We start from the raw sequence: 8,509 nt of genomic DNA, 5'->3' as shown, positions 1-8,509 counted from the left end.
GTTCAGTTTATAGTAATATTGGCTCCATTTATGTGAACTGAGCTAAATAAAGGTTAAGTCATTCAGCTAGTAAGAGTGTGAGACAAACAGAATTTTGGATATCATACAATCTGAATTTGTCTCTCACCTAGGAATGACTGGAGCTGAACAGAGCAGCCAGAGGCAGGTGTGTTGGGACACAAAGCAGCGTTATGATTTATTTCAGAGTAAGGAAAATGACTTGCAAACAATGAAACTCTATCTGAAAAGGATGGCTTGAAGAGAGAGAGAGAGAGAGAGAGAGAGAGAGAGAGAGAGAGAGAGAGAGGAGAGAGAGAGAAGAGAGAGAGAGGGGGGAGAGAGAGAAGAGAGAGAGAGAGAGAGAGAGAGAGAGAGAGAGAGAGAGAGAGAGAGACAGAGAGAAGAGAGAGAGAGAGAGAGAGAGAGAGAGAGAGAGAGAGAGAGAGGAGAGAGAGAGAGAGAGAGAGAGAGAGAGAGAGAGAGAGAGAGAGAGAGAGGGAGGGAGAGAGAGAGAGAGAATGCTAGACTATGATATCATTCCTAGGTCTTGAGACAATACAGGATATCAAAGTATTTTGGAAATACCATTTTCCAGAACTAAGGACCAGCAATCAGGCAGTGCCCTGAACTTATCATAACTCCTTTACGCTCTGGATATCACCCTTGGCCAAAGTATGTATGTCATAGTCCCAGCCACTAATAAGCACTGTCTTGCCCAGCATGCTAAGCCCTCCTCAGGAGGGGAGTCTTCCTTGTTTGAAAGTCCTTTTTCTTAATCCAAAATAAATTATATCACTACTCTGTGTCTTAACACACCAACCTTTGGCTTCCTTTGGCCCCAGTCATTCCTAGGTTAGACACCAGTCCAGTATGGGCTGCATTCAAAAATTCTATTGACACTTTGGATTAAACTTCAGCCTTTGAGCTCCGTGCCCAATATTCTAAACCACTTCAGGACTTACCATCTCTTGTTTTAGAGCTTTGCCCTTTTGGGACCAGTCTTAGAAGCAAGCTGTTGAAGGCCCCTTACCTAAGAATTTAGTCTAACCCACACTAATACTACGTCTGGAGGAGAGAAATGAAATTCCCATTTCTATTTGCTTAAAATTTATAGAACTGTATATTATTCTAGCAAAACAAATAAAACCTGAGGCCCAGAGACTTTAAGCAGCTTATCTTAAATTCTTAGCTCTAAATCTAGATGGGATCCCAGATGCCATTAGTCTGTGTTGCTGTTTTTCAGTTGTAGCCCATTCTTTGTGACTCCATTTGGGGTTTTCTTGACAGGGATACCGGAGTGGTTTGCCATTTCCTTCTCTAGCTCATTGTACAGGTAAGGAAGCTAAGGCAAAGAGGGTGAAGTGATTTGCCCAGGATCACACAGCTAGTAAGAATTTAAATTTATGAGTTTTCCCGACTCCAGGCTTGACATCCTATCCATTGCACCACCTAGCTGCCCCCAGCAATCCAACACCCTCATTTTACAGATAAAGAAAGAGGCTCAGACTGTGGGAGTGATTTACCCAATTCAGAGACAGGACTTAAACCTAGATCTCCAGACTCAAAGAGGGGACCATTCCACCATAAATCACATAATTAAGTAGCAGAGACAGGATTCAAATCCAGTACTTATGTAACTTTATACCCAAACCCTTTTTCCACTTGTTTAAAACAAAAAAGGCAGATAATGCCGGGAAAGCTCCTCCCAGAAGCTTTCTCACCTTCATGTGAATGAATTCATTTCTCTCTTTTTTTTTCAGGGGTTGGGACCAGGGGGTGACAGGGACTCAGCAAAGTGAGATTGGATGCTTTATCAGAGGAATGCAATTTGGACATGTTACAATTTTGCGGTGTTCTTTTCCCTCATTCTTCTTCTCTACATCCTCCCTTTACTTCCTCCTCCCCCTCCCCTCCCCCAACTTAGACCATTTTGCGGTTATTTCTCCAGGGAAAAGGAGCTGCTTTATATCAGGAAAATGTAATGGATAAATTTCCTGCCTTGAGAAATTTACACTTAGGGCCAATGTGTACTTTAGCTCCCCTCAGGCGCTGACAATACATCCCTAAGGGAGATGAGATCTTTTCACTTCTCACTTCTGAGAAGCTGACTGAGGCTAAAGCAACAGAATCATCCATTTTTGCCTAAAAGCAGCGAAATGATTACCTATAGCTTTAATTTAAATTCCCATTGACAGCTGAGAAACTCTGTTGAGGCTGGAGGGGCCAAGCTGACCTTCACATCTATTGTCAGCGGTAGAGACAGGGAAATTTTATTGACCAAAGAGGATAATGTGCATTAGGGAAGCTAAGCAAGGATGGTCTGACCTATTGGAATATAGTGCAGGGTCAAAGGGGACAGGATTAGTGCTCTGCTTTATAGCTAGAGTAAATGCCAATTGTGTGCCTTTGTATCCTTTGTTACAGCACAAGACTGACTGCCTCTTCCTCAGGGACCCGAGATGCTGCTCCCATCCTGCTTGTTGCTAATCTGTGGTATTGTGAGGAGCTTGCTGCTGGCACTCGCCGGGGCTGCCTCTTAAGACAAGAAAAACAGCCAGTTGCAACATCAGAAATTCCAGAAATATTATAGGCATATTTTCAGAGGCTTTGCCCCTCCCGGGGGTATTTCCAGAGAGGCAAAACCAGTCTGGGAAGAAAACAAGTGATATTTTCCTGTATTTGCCTCCATAAAAACAAAAGAACATCCACTTGTCCTCCCAAAGGAATCATCCTAGAAATAGACCTCTTTTCCAGGGACAAGGGCTTAGTTTCTCTTGCCACTAAATATGCTCTTTGAAGTCTAGAGTTAACCCAGTAGTCCCAAAAATTGTGATTTAGGAAAATCCTATCATACTGGAGAGAATTCAAATATATTAGTGTTTTGCTGGATTTATAGTCATAGCAACCTGGGTTTTATATCCTGCTTCAGTCACTTTTTACTTATGTGACTTTGGGCAAGTCATTTATCTAGACCTCAGTTTCCTCATCCTCATTTCAAAAATGAAAGATTTTTAGACTGAATGGCTGCTAAAGTTCTGTCTGACTTGAAACCTTTGATCCTATTATCCTGCTTCTATTGCTTACTTCAATTTTCTAGGCCTCCATTTTCTCTTCTATAAATGAGAGGGTTAAGCTAAATGATCTCTGAGGTTCTTACCGCCTCTGAGCCTATCATCCCTATAAATATAGCCCTGGCCAATTTTCAAAGGAAGAAATCTAACCAAGGGAAAGAAAAAAAATAAGAAAAATGTGTCCAAATGCTAATAATTAAAGGTATATCACACATTCATCAGATTGGTAAATACATTTGGCAAAAGGGAAAATGGCAAATGTCCCAGGAGTTATGGGAAAACAGGGCACATTAATACAGTGTTGGTGGAACTGTCAAATGGTCTAGCATTTTGGAAAGCAATTTGTGACTAACTATGCTCAAAAAGTCACTAAATTGTGTATACCTATTATCTATCAATATCATTGCAAGGCCTATCCCCAAAGAGATAAAGACACATAAATACAAAAATATTTGGCATGTAAATACAAATAAAGACATATAAATACAAAATATGGCATTTTTTTTCCTGTTAGCAAGCAAAACTATTAAAAAAAAAAAACCTGGAGACTAAAGGGATTCCCACCTAGTGGAGAATAAAATGAATTATAGTTTATTAATATAATGGAATACTATTGTGCTGTAAAAAAGGACAAAAGGAATAATTTCGGAGAAATGACACAGAAAGACAACAAGAAATAGGAGAAAAACAGAAGAGAAAAATGAGAAAGGGCAAAAAAGAAAAAGAATAAGAATGAGGAAAAGAGAGAAGAAAAGAAAGAAAGAAAGGAAGGAAGGAAGAAAAGAAAGGAAGGAAGGAAGAAAGAAAGGAAGGAAGGAAGGAAGGAAGGAAGGAAAGAAAGAAAGAAAGAAAGAAAGAAAGAAAGAAAGAAAGAAAGAAAGAAAGAAAGAAAGAAAGAAAGAAAGAAAGAAAGAAAAGAAAGAAAGAAAGAAAGAAAGAAAGAAAGAAAGAAAGAAAGAAAGGAAGGAAGGAAGGAAGGAAGAAGGAAGGAAGGAAGGAAGGAAGGAAGAAGGAAGGGAAGGAAGGAAGGAAGAAGAAAGAAAGAAAGAAAGAAAGAAAGAAAGAAAGAAAGAAAGAAAGAAAGAAAGAAAGAAAGAAAGAAAGAAAGAAAGAAAGAAAGAAAGAAAGAAAGAAAGAAAGAAAGAAAGAAAGAAAGAAAATGAAGAGGTTAAGGAAAAAGGAAGAGAACAGAAAGAATAGAAGAAATCACAAACAGGACAATTTGAAAGTGATATGTGGACATTACTATATACCTAAAAAGAAAATCAAATTCTACATAACAGAGATATGTAATTTCATATCCAATCCCTTCCTGTTCTAGAATGTATATGAAATTTCTCATCCTTGGTAATGGCTTGTTAAATTCAGAATAAAAGAAATGTAGACCTGGCAGTGGACTGTATAACTGTTGTATAAGGATGAACTTACCTAAATTTAGCGGGGCTCATTACCAGTTGGTTCCAGGGTGATTCATTTCTTAGCCACAACTCATTGACTATCTTCTAGCTAACAGTGAGATTTCTCATTTACCGATCATAAATAGATTAGAGGAACAGAGGATAGTCTACCTCTCACTCCTGTGGAGGAGGAAGGAATTTATGACCAGAGGAGAACTAGAGATCATTATTGATCACAAAATAGAAGATTTTGATTACATCAAACTAAAATTTTCTGTACAAACAAAACTAATGCAAACAAGATTAGAAGGGAAGTAACAAATTGGGAAAATATTTTTACAGTTAAAGGTTCTGACAAAGTCCTCATTTCTAAAATATATAGAGAATTGATCCTAATTTATAAGAAATCAAACCATTCTCCAATTGATAAATGGTCAAAGGATATGAACAGACAATTCTCAGATGATGAAATTGAAACTATTTCCACTCATATGAAAGAGTGTTCCAAATCACTACTGATCAGAGAAATGCAAATTAAGACAACTCTGAGATATCACTACACACCTGTCAGATTGGCTAGAATGACAGGGAAAGATAATGATGAATGTTGGAGGGGATGTGGGAAAACTGGGACACTAATGCATTGTTGGTGGAGTTGGGAAAGAATCTGGCCATTCTGGAGAGCAATTTGGAACTATGCCCAAAAAGTTATCAAACTGTGCATACCCTTTGATCCAGCAGTGCTACTACTGGGCTTATATCCCAAGGAAATACTAAAGAGGGGAAAAGGACCTGTATGTGCCAAAATGTTTATAGCAGTAGAAACTGGAAGATGAATGGATGTCCATCAGTTGGAGAATGGTTGGGTAAATTATGGTATATGAAAGTTATGGAATATTATTGCTCGGTAAGAAATGACCAGCAGGAGGAATATAGAGAGGCCTGGAGAGACTTAAATCAACTGATGCTGAGTGAAACTTACATGAACTGATGCTGAGTGAAATGAGCAGAACCAGAAGATCACTATACACTTCAACAACAATACTGTATGAAGATGTATTCTGATGGAAGTGGAAATCTTCAACATAAAGAAGATCCAACTCACTTCCAGTTGATCAGTGATGGACAGAAACAACTACACCCAGAGAAGGAACACTGGGAAGTGAATGTAAACTGTTAGCACTACTGTCTATCTACCCAGGTTACTTATACCTTTGGAATCTAATACTTAATGTGCAACAAGAAAATGGTATTTACACACATATATTGTATCTAGGTTATATTGTAACACATGTAAAATGTATGGGATTGCCTGTCATCTAGGGGAGGGAGGAGAGGGAGGATGGGGAAATTTGGAGAAATGAATACAAGGGATAATGTTATAAAAAAATTACTCATGCATATATACTGTCAAAAAAAAGTATAATTATAAAATTAATAAAATAAAAAAGAGAGATTTCTCATTTACCTCAGAGTACCACACTAAGAGAAAGTCACAAAGATATTATCTTGATTACTATAGAGGTAGAGGGAGATAGTGGGTAGATTCAGAAGAACCTGAGCTCCTGTCTTGTCTCTGTCTATGCCTTTGCTATATCTGTGCCTAAACTGTCTGTGCTATGTTTCTGAGCAAGTCCCTAAATCTCAGGATGCTCTAAGTCAGAGGTGTCAAACATGCTCCTCGCCAATAGCACATAACCCATAACACTCCCAAGAGATGCCTGCATCAGATTAAAAATGTAACTGGAAAATACTTAACAAAATAAACTAAAATGCAATATAATATAGAGGATATTAATATGCAACACCCAGTGCTTCTTTTATATAGAATAGTGATCCCCATTTCTTTTTGAATTTGAGCCCACTGTTCTAGGTAAATTTCTAAAACTGTAGCTTACAAAGAAGGGGTCAACTTATATTGGTAGAGGAAATTTCCTCCCCTGGAAGTCACCTATATCTGTTAAGATATTTGTTGTTATTTCCTCTATTGCCAGCCCTCACATAAAAATTTAGAAAGGTCTAGAGTTATTTTCCAACCTCCTATTGTACTCTCATACAGACAGAAATGTTACTAGCAGAGGGAGGAATTTAAAATTTCTGTATTCTAAGAGTGTATGAAGTCATATGGGGAAAGCCTAATTGCAAACATTCACCAAAGGCTAGCAAATGGGCTATCTCCCTTGAAATTTTTAACTACAGGAGACTTTGAAACTATATAGTCCAACTTCCCAACTAACAGGTTTTTCTCTGCAATATCATTGGCAAATGTAAATTTCCTTCTAGGGAGTGTTCATGACTTGGTAAGGCAGTCCATCTTATTGTGGGATGACTCTAGCTCTTCAAAATTCTTCTCTAAAATGAGTCCAAATCTACTTACCTATAATTTGATTCATGTGATCATGAACTTTGAAGTCATGAAATCCTTCCCTTTTAAAGGAAACAGAGGTTTAGAGAATGAGTCAGGATTTGAATTTGGATTTTAAATACCTAATAGGTGCTGTAGGCTCCTCTCTTAGACTATATTATAGAGGAGCTGCCAATAGGTGAGAAAATATTCTCTGTAAGAATGAAATCACAATCTATTCTCTCTCTCTCCTCCCCCATATATAAGGCTCAGTGCTAGGTTCTTGGGAGGATAAAAAACTAAATAAGAAATAGCATTTATTCTTACATTATTTAAAACATAGTAGTGTACAAATGTGCACAAGTAACTATCTAAAGGAAGACTCCAGTGAACACAGTGCATAAAAGTTTCAGGCTTTCAATTTTGCTCAGTTAGGTCTTCCTTCCACTGATTGATTTTAATTATTCTATGAACTTGGTAGATGCTGACAAGTAGTTGCTGAGACTGAAAAACTCATCATTGTTGGAAGCCAAACTGGTGATGAGTTTCTCTGAATTTAGTGAGGTTGGTCCTTGCAAATTATCTTCTCAAAGCTTGTCTGATTTGATAGGACCGCCAGAGCCTATTTTGCTGGCTTAACCACTAAGAATCCAGGATCACCTCCACAGTTTAATGGATCATCTGAGTGTGATTTTAGCCATTAAATAAGTATTTATTAAGTGCTTCCTATATCCTAAACCCTGTGCTAAGTGCTGGGGATAAAAAGAAAGGTCTTCAAAAAGCTCAAGTAAATAACTTGTTCAAGAAAACAACTATACATATAGGATATTTGCATTGTAAATGGGACGTAATCCCAGAGAGAAGACTACCTATGGTGAGGACTGAAGTTCTTTAAAAGAAGCTGGTATTTGAAGTGAGTGGGGAAGATGAATTTTTTATGATTAGAGAAACCAGGAAAACCTATTTTAAGGAGGAAATGTTTCATTTGCGCCTTCACATACAGGTAAAATTTGGAAAGGCAGATTTGTTGCCAATTCAGAAAAACATATTTGGATGAGTTAAGGTACATGAAAAAAGTAAGGAGAACTGATACCATGGAGTACCTGGAGTAATAATGATGATGATAAAAACAGTACCAATTATATTTTCAAAAAATAACTCGCACTTGATAAGCATAAAAATTTTAATATGTGTCAAGTAAAAATGTGTATTTAAAGCTTGAGCAAGGTGCATTAATTATAAAGATATCAAAAAGTATAACTGTATATTAAGGGACTTACAGAATCCTAAACTCAAAGCTGAATAGGAAGAACATATATGTAACTTTTTGCTTGTCTTCCTAATAGAATTTAAGCTCCTGGAGGGCTGGGATTGGCATGTGGTAAATGTTTAATAAATGATAGTCAACCAAATGACTGAATTAACACTCTTCATTACCATTCTCATCATACATTTTTGGAATAATAATATGGATACTGAAAAACTGTAAAGTAACCACTCAAAAAAAATCTTCAACAAATGAACGCTATAATATTTTCCCCAAAGACTTTTTGAAAAACTCATTCATTTTTATTCTGAATTTAAGAAACATTATAAACATGTATTATATATTAAATTGTAAATCTCTACTCTGTACAACTTGATTTTCTTTTTAAATAAATCATAAATTCTACCTGTAGTTTTCAAATCTATCCTGT

The sequence above is a fragment of the Sminthopsis crassicaudata genome, chromosome 2 (genome assembly GCF_048593235.1).
Source record: "Sminthopsis crassicaudata isolate SCR6 chromosome 2, ASM4859323v1, whole genome shotgun sequence".
Classification (NCBI taxonomy): Eukaryota; Metazoa; Chordata; class Mammalia; order Dasyuromorphia; family Dasyuridae; genus Sminthopsis; species Sminthopsis crassicaudata.
This window is presented reverse-complemented; position numbering follows the sequence as displayed.